The sequence below is a fragment of the Staurois parvus genome, unplaced genomic scaffold (genome assembly GCF_062004578.1).
Source record: "Staurois parvus isolate SC_StPar_1 unplaced genomic scaffold, SC_StPar_1.0 ptg000877l, whole genome shotgun sequence".
Lineage (NCBI taxonomy): Eukaryota > Metazoa > Chordata > Amphibia > Anura > Ranidae > Staurois > Staurois parvus.
Window position 1 is genome coordinate 895,664 of NW_028318673.1, and position 14,951 is coordinate 910,614.

Genomic DNA, 14,951 nt, shown 5'->3' on the forward strand with positions numbered 1-14,951 from the left:
CGTGGTCCCGTGGGGTAAGCGAGGTACCGAATCGGCAGGCGAAGAGTAGTCAGGTCACACGCAGGGTAAGCAGGATAAGTCAGTCCGCAGAATGGTCAAACAAGCCGGGGGTCAGGAAAGGAGAAGGCAGAGTAATCAGGGCAATCCGGGTCAAAGCACAGGTGAAGGTAGCATAGTCAGGGCAATCCGGGTCAAATCACAGGAGAAGGCAGCGTAGTTAGGGCAATCCGGGTCAAATCACAGGAGAAGGCAGCGTAGTCAGGGCAATCAGGGTCACTAATCAGGTACAGGAACTTCAGGATCACAGATAGACCTTGCGGCAATCTGTGACAGTGCAGGGCATCTTTAAATAGTGCGCCCTGCACTGTCATTGGCCGGCCAGGACTTGCCCCCGGGCAGTCATTGGCCGCCCGAGGCGCGCCCGCGGCTCCTACTGCGCATGCGTGGTGTCCTGTCAGCCACGGCCCTCCGGGACCTAGTGCTTGTGTCCCGGCGTGAGCTGTCGCAAGTGCGCGTGCGCCGGGAGAGGCGCCGCGATCCCTGACAGTTGTCTGTTTTAATAAATCTTTAAGTGTTTTCTGTCTGCCTTGTGTGTTCTGACCCGCTTACCCTCCGTCACACTGGTTGGCAGCGGTGGGATCAGGACACTGAGGAGATGGCGGACAGCGAAAGCCAGCTGATGGAGAAACAGGCCCGGCCCAGTGAATACAGGAAGTGGACTATGTCGTGGCTGCAGGAGAGGGCTGAGGAGCTGTCCCTTACCTGGAAGGGCCTAGTCAAAGAGGATCTGGTCGCAGCCATTGAAGAAGCTGACCCCCAAGACACCCCAACAAGGGAGGTGAGCAGACCAACCTCAGCCTCCCCAGCACGCCATGACCCAAGATCCAAAAGCTCCTGGCTTACTCGTGTGGAGGAGGAGATGGCCCCCCTGGGGTCAGATGCCACAGTAGAGGACAAGCGAGAGGCTATCCGGAGGGCGCACGAGAGAGAGAGCCAAGGGAGCCGCCGTGATCTAAGTTGTCCTTCTAGCCCCAGGGCCGTGGGCTTCCCCCCTCTCCAGGTCAGCCGCAAAGACTTTAACGAAGCCGCCGGGGATGTGGAGGGTTTTTTTCAGGACTTTGAGCATTTGTGCCAACTCATGGAGGTGCCGCACACGGATTGGCTACGGCACCTCGTGGGTCTGCTAGAAGGGGGTGCAGCCGCAGCCTACCATACACTGGATTACCCAGACAGCTGAGATTATGCGCGGGTCAAACAGACGGTGCTTCAGTACTATGCGGTGACCCCGGAAACCTACAGGATTCAGTTCCGAGACTTATCCTGCAACTCAGAGCCCTCCTTCAAGATGTATGCTCGCAAAATGTCACAGGCCTGTCGTTGCTGGCTGGAGGGCGAACAGGCCCTCTCAGTGGAGAGTATTATCCAGACTTTCCTGAAGGAACAATTTTATGACAAATGCCCCTCTGAGGTCAGGGAGTGAGTGAAGGAGCGAAGTCCAGCCACCCTAGAGAAGGCCGCTGTGCTAGCAGACGAAGTTCTCACAATTAAGCCCCACTGGAAAAAACTGATGACAGAACCCGCAGGGACCCTGGGTGGTGCCTCTCCCCTGCAAAGCCATACCGCCCCCATGTCTACGGTCGCGCCACCCAGGGTCACGATGGAACGCCGGTGCTATGCATGTGGACAACCCGGGCATCTTATGGCTAGATGCTCCAAGAACATCCACCCCCCACAAACCCAAACCCCTCACCCTGACCACGATGTGTCATTGGTGACAGGAGAGCGGAGCCGATCTCCTTCCCCAAATGAATGGATGCCTCCAACAGAAATCGACACACCTCTAGGAGTCTACAGAGTTCGCCAGCTTACCCCCAAGCTACCCTGAGAAAAGGCAGCAGTACCTGCAGGAGGTTTCCATAGATGGCAGAAAGGCTACAGGGTTCTGCAACACAGGTACGTTCCTGACCCTTGGTGACCCCTGCGTATTAGATCCTGCAGTGAGCAAAAAGGACCCTGACTTTTCTATTGAGCTAGGGGGGGGTGCCATGAAACATACCCCGGGGGCTATGGTTCAGCTAGATTGCGGGTTTGGGGAAAAACCTTCCCCGGTTGGGGTAATGCCAGGCCTGCCGGCTGACATTCTACTGGGGAACGATCTTGGGGACAGCGATTGCCAATTTTTGGAGAGAAGGACCTTGAACCACTAAAGGCTAAAACAGAGTTGAGGCCAGACCCCCAGTTGTTGAGGGCTTATCCTGTTAGCTATGTACGGCCACATGTAACCCCTCCTGAAGGCCCAAGGTTTTGGGGAGCTTCCCATTGTCCTCCAAACAGGTGGAGGGGTACCAGAAGGACCCATGAGCCCTGATGTCACACTTGCAAACAGAGGGGGCACACGCAGGCCAATTGTTGAAGGGGGCGTAGGAAGAACCCCACGGCTTCCCTCTGGTGGAGAGGTAATGTCAGTAGCCCCAGCTATCCTCCCTGGCATTCAAATGTGCCTGTAGGCCAGCAATCTCCATATGCCCACAGGATGCCCTGCTGGAATGAGCCTCAGTACAACCTTGACCACCAAATAACAAGCTGTTATATGGACACTTAGATGATTCTGCTGGGAAACTGCTACATGTACCATGTACAGAGCCTGTTCAGGCCTCCTGCAGGTACATGTTATGTAAAAGGGGGAGGAGTTGTGACAGACAGCAGAAATATTCTTTTTTTGTGTGTTGTCTGAAGTTCCTGGGTCTCACAGGGGGGAGGGGAAATGGGATGTATCTCCATATAGAACGAAGGCAGCAGGGCTCTGTGTGGCTGGGGAAGTCCAGGCCACTTCTTAGCAGGAAGTTGGGGGTGGGGACAATTGCAGGACCATGTGGACTCTTTGTTGGGAGAGCTGGAGTCATGATGGACAGGGCTACTCCTGCCTGAGCCTTAACTAGGAGATGCTTGGAACTGTACTTGGCTATGTACACTGCTGGCTGGTGAGTCCCTGGATGGCTACCCTGTGAACTGCCCTCTGCTGTGCCCGGACCTCCTGCCTGCCAGAGCTACCTTCTGCTGTGGGCCCTGATTACCTTGCCTGCCTGAATTGCCCTCTGCTGTGCCCGGGCTCTCTTTGCCTCAACTGCCCCTCGGCTGTGTGCTAGAACTACCCGCTGTTGCTGTGTGCTGAGCAGGGTCGCCCCTGCTGCTGTCCACTGTGAACCAGGACATCCCTGTCGGACCCGTGAGTTTATGCTCTCCTGTTTTCCCTGAACTGTTCTTGTACTCCCACTCCACCTCCCTGTTGGATTACAACTACTACAGAGACTCACACCACCCCCCCTGTTTGGATTATAAACTGCTATAGAGACTTTAACTTTGCCTTGGGGCTGGACTACAAGTATTGTGGACTCTCTCTCCCCGTTGAGTGACTGTTGTCTGTTTTAATAAAGCTTTAAGTGTTTGCTGTCTGCCTTGTGTGTTCTGTCCCGCTTACCCTCCGTCACAAAACTAAATCTACAATTTCAAATTTCTACTGATCACCTCACATCTCAGCTACTGATAACATGATTCTACTCTTACATTTATGTTACAGTGACATCATAGGATTCTCTGACTCTGGATGGATGGACATTGGGGGGAGGAGCTGTGAGATCAGTGTGATGTCATAGGATTCTCTGACTCTGGATGGAGGGACATTGGGAGGAGGAGCTGTGAGGTCAGTGTGATGTCATAGGATTCTCTGACTCTGGATGGAGGGACATTGGGAGGAGGAGCTGTGAGGTCAGTGTGAGGTCATAGGATTCTCTGACTCTGGATGGAGGGACATCGGGAGGAGGAGCTGTGAGGTCAGTGTGATGTCATAGGACATATAGACTCTGGATGGAGGGACATTTGTATGAGGAGATTTGAGGGGTCCTCTATATGAGGCTCCCATATAAACCAAATCCTTGTTCCTGGGTGCGTCCTACCTCTCCTAAACTGAAGAGTGACCTTTGACCTTTACCATCCAGAAATCTGTCCGGAATCTGTGGACGTAAGCTGTCATGTGATCAGGTGACGTGTGGAGGAACGGAGTGTAAATAGCAGACAATTGTCTCCAGAGCCCCTAATGGTGGGGATGGATTTGGCGGCGTGCTGGTGCCAAGTTTCCTCCCCCCAGGGTCACTGCAGGTGTGGAGAAAAGCTGTGTAAGAGGATATGGAGGAGAGATGAGGAGGAGATCCAGGAATCAGGAGAAAGGTCAGGGCAAGCAACAGACGAGCGCATCCAAGAGACCAAGCCGGGGTCACTACACAGAAAATCAATCCAAGGAAACAACAGGCAGGACGAGGAATAGCAAGAAGGAGCTGAGAGACAAATGAGAATATTGCTCAGCCAATGGGAGATGATCTCAGCATGACTTCCATCATGAAGGAGATGAGGGGGAGGGGAGGAAGTCACTGAAGGTGACCATAGATCCATGGAAATTCAGCTGGTTCAGCAGATATCCTCACATTTCCATCCATGTGTGGCCACTGCCGGATAAAAGCCACTCCCCCAGCGGCTGCAGCCAATAGCTTCAGTGCTGATCTGTGTATTCTGAGAGCGGAGGAGTCCCCCCATTGTCAGAATACAAGAGTGCAGCGGGGAGGATTCCCCCATCCACCTCCAATGTGTGGATGGGGGAATTGCTTCTATATTTTTTTAAATTCTCATCCCGCTGGCTGAACGATAAAACTGAACCATGTAGGCCAGCTTTGGGAGCAAATATATTATCATCAACTCCTCCCCCTGAAGGGGTTCATCTGGGTTCCCACACTATATATGTGTGTATCATCATCTGCTGGAGATAAAAGACGTCACAGTGACTATGGAGGAAGAGGACGGACATGACTATGGAGGAAGAGGACAGACATGACTATGGAGGAAGAGGACGGACGTGACTATGGAGGAAGAGGACAGACATGACGGGGGGTTACTGGGTGTAAATTGGAAATAACATCTTATTACCTCCTCTGCTGCCACTTTCAACAATTTCTCCTCTCTGATTCCTCCCACATGGAACTTCCTGTCTGTACCTGAGATCTCTTCCTGTCTGTACCTGACATCACTTCCTGTCTGTACCTGAGATCTCTTCCTGTCTGTACCTGACATCACTTCCTGTCTGTACCTGACATCACTTCTTGTCTTCCAGAGAGACTTCCTGTCTGTTATCACCACCTTATGGAGGTCAGAGGATCTGCAGCCCTGAGAAATGTCTGGTAGTGTGGCCCCGGCTCTTTCATAGGTGCCGAGTGTCCCGGATGATGAGGGACAGTCCCGGGATTTAGTCTCCTGTCCCATCATGTCTCACAGATTCCAGGACTCCATGCAGAGTGGCATTGAGGTGGTGACACCTTGAACACTCTCTGGGTTCCATCACGTATCTCCCATATTTCTGTGATAGGAACAAGGGACACCTATTAGTGAAGGTATGACATAGGACACACCCCCTGCCACGCCCCCTAAAGGAGAATGATACAAAGAAATGATGAGATAACCCCACAAGTGCTGTTTATACTTCTCTTCCTTTATACCGGCTTTAGAAATGTACTAATCCAGAAATGTAGACGTTGGAGGGAAGGTTTAGCCCCGGGAAACACTTCCTGATAGATAAATAGAGCATTTTATATCCAACTATAGAGATCCGAGCCGAATGAGGGACCAAGGAGGAGGAAGGAGGGACAGCCGGGAGCTCTGCCATCACCAGGCACTGCAATGACACCCGACTGCTGGGAGCCGGCATCTCCTTTCTGACAGGGAAAGTGGAACTCCGACATCAGCAGAGAGGCAGCGGGAGGGTGGGATCAGGTAAGGACCACCACTGACCACCAATGATGGGCTGGGGGTACACTTTGTTCTCACGGACACCAACAATGGAGCTTATTTTATCTCACTGACACCAACAATGGGGCTTATTTTATCTCACTGACACCAACAATGGGGCTTATTTTATCTCTCTGACACCAACAATGGGGCTTATTTTATCTCACTGACACCAACAATGGGGCTTATTTTATCTCACTGACACCAACGATAGGGCTTATTTTATCCCAGTGACACCAACGATGGGGCTTATTTTATCTCACTGACACCAACGATGGGGCTTATTTTATCTCACTGACACCAACGATAGGGCTTATTTTATCCCAGTGACACCAACGATGGGGCTTATTTTATCTCACTGACACCAACAATAGGGCTTATTTTATCCCAGTGACACCAACGATGGGGCTTATTTTATCTCACTGACACCAACGATGGGGCTTATTTTATCTCACTGACACCAACAATGGGGCTTATTTTATCTCACTGATACCAATGATGGGGCTTATTTTGTCTCAGTGACACCAACAATGGGGCTTATTTTATCTCACTGACACCAACAATAGGGCTTATTTTATCTCACTGACACCAACAATAGGGCTTATTTTGTCTCAGTGACACCAACAATAGGGCTTATTTTGTCTCAGTGACACCAACAATGGAGCTTATTTTATCTCACTGATACCAACAATGGAGCTTATTTTATCTCACTGACACCAACAATGGAGCTTATTTTATCTCACTGACACCAACAATGGGGCTTATTTTATCTCACTGACACCAACAATGGAGCTTATTTTATCTCAGTGACACCAACAATAAGGCTTAATTTATCTCAAGGTTTTATCTCGATGTTATACCAATGATGGGTGTCAAAGAAATCCTGCCCATGGTGACTGGCTAACTGGAGTGAGATCTTTGATTGGCAGAGGAGGAATGAGAGTGGAGCTTTCTCTGGGAAGATAATACCAGTGATGATACGGATCTCACAGTCTGCAATACTGCTGACCACCACTGGAGGGAGACTCTCCCACATGGGGCTGACTGGACACACACAGGCAGATACAAATATTTCATACAATCTGATACAATCTGAGGTCTGTGGAGCAGACAAGTGATCCCCACACACCTCAGAGGATCCCCGAGCTATCCTCCCATCCATAATCCAGGTGGGATCACTTCTTCTACTGCCCACCCACCCCCGCACACCCCACACACATGATTGAGGGCAGATTAGCACAACCTGGAGTGTGTGATGTGACTGGTGTGCCGGGCAGTGACACACACACACCTACACATCCCGGTCTGGTAGATACAATCCTCCCACACCCTGACAATAATCTGGGATGAGCTCCGAGTCTGGACAGAAGTTTGGATGAACACTGGCGGCTCCCACATTCTTCTGAACATCCAACATTTACAGCATTTGCTGCAGACCGATGTGATGGCTTCTGGCTCTCCCTGGTTGCTAGGGAAGCAATGGCTGCCTGCAACAGCTGCGTCCATAGCAACAACTGACTTCATCCCGCCGATTCACTTACATGGCCACGTAGGCAAATGGGCGGGGAATAGAGGATGACATCATTGTGTGAATATGGTCATATATGGGCAATGATGTCACCACTATCCCCGCCCCTTACTTTATATATCTGATGACAGCTCAGGACGCTATCAGTCAATGAGGACATTGAGGGTCTTTATCACTTTATTTCCTTTTTTAGGGGTGCTGTGTACTATGTACCCCAAACTCACTGATATGGGGGGTCGGTGTCTGAGAATTCCAGATTCTGATGGACCTCCCTGACCACAGATCCCCCACAACCATCAGGCCAGGGGTGTGGGATGAGGCCCTTGTCCTCATCTGTATGGGGACAAGGTGCATTGCCACAGGGGGTCCCCCCTGAAAAGGTACCCCATATTGAGAGCACATGGCCTGGTATGGTTCAGGAGGGGGGTGGGGCCACACACTCTTCCCTCCCCCTTTCCTGGTCAGCCAGGCTGCATGCTTGGATTAAGGGTCTGCTATGGATTTTCTGGATTTTTTGTATGAGGTACCCCCATAGATTCTTAGACTCAGAGGGTCTGGTATGTATTTGGGGGACTCTATACATTTCTTCATTTTTGCTGTGGGAGGGGCTACAGAAAAAGTGACATTTACAAAGAAAAACAATTAACCGGCTTAAATTGCTGTCTTCCTTTTTTCTTTTGAAACATCACACAGACCCTCACAAGGTGATGGCGGCAGTAGCAGTGCTTGTTTCCTTCAGCCGCCTCCCAGCTGCACAGTAAAAGTGATCCGGGTGGCTGTGTAACTGCCTGATCCCATTTACACTGTGGGTAGTGAGGCCCCCATCACAGCTCCCTCTTCCCCCGCATGGTTCCAGGACTCCTTCTGGGATCCAGAGACCACATCCAGTGCCTTCAGGAGGCCAAGATGGAAGAAAATGGTGAACGTCCATTCCCCGATCCCCTCTGCACTGAATGAAGCCGGCAATCCTCAGCTCTGAGTGTTTCCCGTTTCTGAGCCATCATTCCCCGGGTGATCCAGCCAAGGAAGCATCTAACCGAGCGCCATCTGTGCATCGGAGGGTAGAGGAGACATTGGAGGTCTAATAGAGCCCCGATGTCTCATAAAGAGGACCTGTCACCTGACCAATGATGTCACAGGGGGGGTTGTTAACTGCTTGTGATAGCAATGCAGCTAAATAGGAAATAAATACACAAGTACAAAAATACAAATGACAATAACATTTATTAAAAAATTAAACATAACCCCCGTTGCCCTGAAAACACAAAAGTACACAAAGGGTGTGTATGTGTATGTAAAGCGTGATTGCACCACACATGTGAGGTATCGCCACGAATGTCGCAGTGAGAGGAATCATTCCACCACCACAGATCACAGTTGTCTCTATACTGATGAGCAGTAAAGGCTTTAAAGTGTCTCCTATGGAGATTTTCAGGGGCCGTCATTCTTTGCCATGTCTCAGGCGCACACAATTGTAAGACTTGACTTGTTTGGTATCTATTTGTTTGGTATCTATTTGTTTGGTATCTATTCACTCGACACAAATGCAGATTTATACATGTGTACAAAAAGGAAAACATTTCTCCAGAGATAAAGAGGTTAAAGGAATTGGACATTTTATTATTTAAGAAAAATTCCCGCTCCTGGCTGAATGTGGAATTTTTGAAAAACTTTTTTTGCACAGGTATATGTTCCCCATGACAGTGCCCCTCCCTTCCCCATGCTATTTTCTCACACCTATTGGCCTAGAAAATGGGCCTTTTGATTTTGCTCCCATTGATTTTGATGGGATTTGGAATTGGCATGGAAACTTCTCTGAACCTTGCTTGGACAGAACCCCGGGCAGTTGGGCTCATCTCTAGTAGAGAACCAGCAACCCCAGGCATCCTGACAACCAGTAATGAATTCCTGCTCATTCCATTCAGGTGTCAGCTGTGGTTTTCTGGGGTGGCATGGGGTGTCACCCATAAAATTCATACCAGGCCTTTCAGGTTTAGAATGGATTTCAAGGGAGACACCATGTAAAAAAATGGCACGTGGTCTCCACCAAAATTATTATTACTATATTATTATTATACAGTATTTATATAGCACCGAAAGGTTTGCTCAGCGCTGTACATTATAGTGGGGGACAGTACATGAGACAGTACAGTAACCAGACAAAACACGAGGGGTTCAAGGGCCCTGCTCTTTTGAGCTTACAATCTAGGAGGGAGGGGATAAATTCATACCAAATCCTTAAAACAAACCCCAAAACTTATGGGGTCCCCCACAAAATCCATCCTAGACCCATATCCCAGTCTGCAGCCTGCCTGGCCAGGAAAGGGGAGGACATGCATGCACTTCCCCCACCTCCAGAACCCTAGCAGGCCACGTGTCCTCCACATAGGGAGAGTATCTTGCCAAGTCCATTCACTCCTGGTTGGAGAAAGTAGGACAAGTCCAATGTATGAGCTCATATCTGGGAACACGAGGAATCTGTACACCATAAGTCATCGGGAAATGTCTATCTGTCTGCAGAACACCGGGGAGATATTGGAACTCTAATTCATGGTCACCTGGAAATGTCTGTGTTGAGGGTTAGGCCCAAAAAGATTTACATTTGTAAACCATGATAGGTTTCTATGCAAATATTCTGACAAGGTTTGAATTTGAGTTGGTGGCCATGTACTGGTCAGCATATAAATTGCTTGGACCCACAATCAAATTATACAGATCTTCTGAGAGAAACAGCTTAACAAAATCAAGGGGAGTAGTTACATTTGCTGTTTCCACCTAAATTTCTGGTTGGGCAGTGAATGGGGGAAGTACGGGTGCTGCAGAATTTGTGGGCTGCCAATTAGGATTTGTAAGCACATCCAGAAGGACACTATGGGCTCTACGTTCCTGTGTGCAAATTCTTGGTGGCTACTAGTTCTAGCCACTGCACCAGCTTGGACTGCACTTATGGGACTCGCCACCTCACCAGCTTGGACTGCACTTATGGGACTCGCCACCTCACCAGCTTGGACTGCATTTATGGGACTCGCCACCTCACCAGCTTGGACTGCACTTATGGGACTCGCCACCTCACCAGCTTGGACTGCACTTATGGGACTCGCCACCTCACCAGCTTGGACTGCACTTATGGGACTCGCCACCTCACCAGCTTGGACTGCATTTATGGGACTCGCCACCTCACCAGCTTGGACTGAACTTATGGGACTCGCCACCTCACCAGCTTGGACTACACTTATGGGACTCGCCACCTCACCAGCTTGGACTGCACTTATGGGACTCGCCACCTCACCAGCTTGGACTGCACTTATGGGACTCGCCACCTCACCAGCTTGGACTGCACTTATGGGACTCGCCACCTCACCAGCTTGGACTGCACTTATGGGACTCGCCACCTAACCACCTTGGACTGCACTTATGGGACTCGCCACCTCACCAGCTTGGACTGCACTTATGGGACTCGCCACCTCACCAGCTTGGACTGCATTTATGGGACTCGCCACCTCACCAGCTTGGACTGCACTTATGGGACTCGCCACCTCACCAGCTTGGACTGCATTTATGGGACTCGCCACCTCACCAGCTTGGACTGAACTTATGGGACTCGCCACCTCACCAGCTTGGACTGCACTTATGGGACTCGCCACCTCACCAGCTTGGACTGCACTTATGGGACTCGCCACCTCACCAGCTTGGACTGCACTTATGGGACTCGCCACATCACCAGCTTGGACTGCACTTATGGGACTCGCCACCTCACCACCTTGGACTGCACTTATGGGACTTGCCACCTCACCAGCTTGGACTGCACTTATGGGACTCGCCACCTCACCAGCTTGGACTGCACTTATGGGACTCGCCACCTCACCAGCTTGGACTGCACTTATGGGACTCGCCACCTCACCAGCTTGGACTACACTTATGGGACTCGTCACCTCACCAGCTTGGACTGCATTTATGGGACTCGCCACATCACCAGCTTGGATTGCTGGAGTGTAAAATGCCAGGATGTACTAAGCTGCTGGTGACTGCCAGTTCACCAAAAGGTAGTCATGCATTCTTAGTACTTCAGGTACCTGGGGTCTGATCTTAACAGGGGCCTCTTCTCCATTGTCAGAGCTTTCTGGGAGCGACACAACTCTCTACAGGTTCATATTAGGAGGCAGAATCTGTCAGAGAGGCTTCCCCTTCACTCTCATCTGACAAGCTCAGTCCTGTAGACCTCTTCACTAGAGTACTTTTGTTGGAACATTTTAGGCATTAAATTTAGAGGTACCTAGTGCGATCCATGGGAAGAAGAGCTCCGAAAAAGAGCTCCTGGCTGACAGGGACTGCTTTAACCGCCACTAAAAAACAAATCACCTGCTAGTGTTAGCAAAGATCAAGCCTGATCTTTCTAACACTGTTGTTTTGTGTACAATGTATCACAGATAACAATGATGTACTGACACTGCACTTGTTGTGGGGGCAGAAGGGCTAAATGCAGGTGCTGGGAGTGAACGGGCTGATCCTATTAACACTTTGTTTTTGGGGACACTATACTAAGGGGGACTAGTATAGTTCTGTTTGTGATCAATAGATTGATCTGTACAAACACTCTCCTAGTAATGGCGGTGATCAGCGACCTATAACATGGGTGCTATAGTTGACCCTGATGCTATCCGCAGTGGCAGTAATACGGTGATCAGCGACCTATAACGTGGGTGCGATAGTTGACCCTGATGCTATCCGCAGTGGCGGTAATACGGTGATCAGCGACCTATAACGTGGGTGCGATAGTTGATCCTGATGCTATCCGCAGTGGCAGTAATACGGTGATCAGCGACCTATACCGTGGGTGTGATAGTTGATCCTGATGCTATCCGCAGTGGCGGTAATACGGTGATCAGCGACCTATACCGTGGGTGTGATAGTTGATCCTGATGCTATCCGCAGTGGCGGTAATACGGTGATCAGCGACCTATAACGTGGGTGCGATAGTTGATCCTGATGCTATCCGCAGTGGCAGTAATACGGTGATCAGCGACCTATAACGTGGGTGCGATAGTTGATCCTGATGCTATCCGCAGTGGCGGTAATACGGTGATCAGCGACCTATAACGTGGGTGCGATAGTTGACCCTGATGCTATCCGCAGTGGCGGTAATACGGTGATCAGCGACCTATAACGTGGGTGCGATAGTTGATCCTGATGCTATCCGCAGTGGCGGTAATACGGTGATCAGCGACCTATAACGTGGGTGCGATAGTTGATCCTGATGCTATCCGCAGTGGCGGTAATACGGTGATCAGCGACCTATAACGTGGGTGCGATAGTTGATCCTGATGCTATCCGCAGTGGCGGTAATACGGTGATCAGCGACCTATAACGTGGGTGCGATAGTTGATCCTGATGCTATCCGCAGTGACGGTAATACGGTGATCAGCGACCTATAACGTGGGTGCGATAGTTGACCCTGATGCTATCCGCAGTGGCGGTAATACGGTGATCAGCGACCTATAACGTGGGTGCGATAGTTGACCCTGATGCTATCCGCAGTGGCGGTAATACGGTGATCAGCGACCTATAACGTGGGTGCGATAGTTGATCCTGATGCTATCCGCAGTGGCGGTAATACGGTGATCAGCGACCTATAACGTGGGTGCGATAGTTGATCCTGATGCTATCCGCAGTGGCGGTAATACGGTGATCAGCGACCTATAACGTGGGTGCGATAGTTGATCCTGATGCTATCCGCAGTGGCGGTAATACGGTGATCAGCGACCTATAACGTGGGTGCGATAGTTGATCCTGATGCTATCCGCAGTGACGGTAATACGGTGATCAGCGACCTATAACGTGGGTGCGATAGTTGACCCTGATGCTATCCGCAGTGGCAGTAATACGGTGATCAGCGACCTATAACGTGAGTGCGATAGTTGACCCTGATGCTATCCGCAGTGGCAGTAATACGGTGATCAGCGACCTATAACGTGGGTGTGATAGTTGATCCTGATGCTATCCGCAGTGACGGTAATACGGTGATCAGCGACCTATAACGTGGGTGTGATAGTTGATCCTGATGCTATCCGCAGTGGCGGTAATACGGTGATCAGCGACCTATAACGTGGGTGTGATAGTTGATCCTGATGCTATCCGCAGTGGCAGTAATACGGTGATCAGCGACCTATAACGTGGGTGCGATAGTTGACCCTGATGCTATCCGCAGTGGCAGTAATACGGTGATCAGCGACCTATAACGTGGGTGCGATAGTTGACCCTGATGCTATCCGCAGTGGCGGTAATACGGTGATCAGCGACCTATAACGTGGGTGCGATAGTTGATCCTGATGCTATCCGCAGTGGCGGTAATACGGTGATCAGCGACCTATAACGTGGGTGCGATAGTTGATCCTGATGCTATCCGCAGTGACGGTAATACGGTGATCAGCGACCTATAACGTGGGTGTGATAGTTGATCCTGATGCTATCCGCAGTGGCGGTAATACGGTGATCAGCGACCTATAACGTGGGTGTGATAGTTGATCCTGATGCTATCCGCAGTGGCAGTAATACGGTGATCAGCGACCTATAACGTGGGTGCGATAGTTGACCCTGATGCTATCCGCAGTGGCAGTAATACGGTGATCAGCGACCTATAACGTGGGTGCGATAGTTGACCCTGATGCTATCCGCAGTGGCAGTAATACGGTGATCAGTGAATAATACTGTACACTGACACTGTACTAATGGCAATGTCTGGGTTTCAGGGGGCAATCAAAGGGTTAAATGTGCTAATCTAACGTGTGTGTAAAATGTGCTTTTATCTACAGTGTCTCCCAGTGTCTCTCTCATCTCTTCTGGGACCAAAAAGGGTCCATGAAGAGGAGAATCAGCTAGATCCCGTGTTTACTAACATAGGCTCATGACTGCTTCTCCAATCATTGCAGGAGACCAGCAGGGTGCCGGGTAAAGTCATTGGCTGGGACCCGCTAATGAACTGTTCCTGCAAGGAATGGCAGCGGGGTCAGCGAGGGGAGACGCACATGTGCGTATTGAACCCACAAGTATTGAGCACCTTACAGGAGTCGCTGCTCGTCCGCAGTACATTGTGGATGGGAGGTCACCAACTAGTTAAATGAACGACTCCTGACATTTAGGGGCCAATCATAAATACTTTGCTTAGCAATTCCCCCAGTGAAAGTCCCTGTACATTCCACCTGTGTGAATGGGGGTACAAACATAATTGTATCAGACTGCTGAGCTGATCGAATGTTCTTCATTGATTTACAATGGCAATAAAATATCACATAGAAGTGATTGGAGGTTCTATACAGCTGCAGATCACTTTTACAGCCCAATGAAGGGTCCCCTCCCACCACCGGTCCCGGGCTCTTCAGTTCCACTGGGGAACCTGATACCACTGTAAGCGGTCGGCTGTACACAATGGAGAAGGAGGAACATCCATTCCTCTGGCTCCTCTGTGCTGAATGAAGCCAGAAATGACAAGGATTTCATCTCTTCCTGTGTTGGTTCGGTGTTTACCCGGCCCATACACCCGGGATGCAGCTCATCTAACACATTTCTCATTGATCGGCTGCTTGGAGGGATCAGGGGT

General features: G+C 50.3%; 1 protein-coding gene across 1 annotated transcript in view; it reads right to left on the reverse strand.

Moving 5' to 3' along the window:
• The window catches only part of LOC149443089 (uncharacterized), a 139,759-nt gene that overhangs the window by 32,577 nt on the left and 92,231 nt on the right, over positions 1-14,951 (reverse strand). The gene's annotated exons all lie outside the window — the stretch shown is intronic.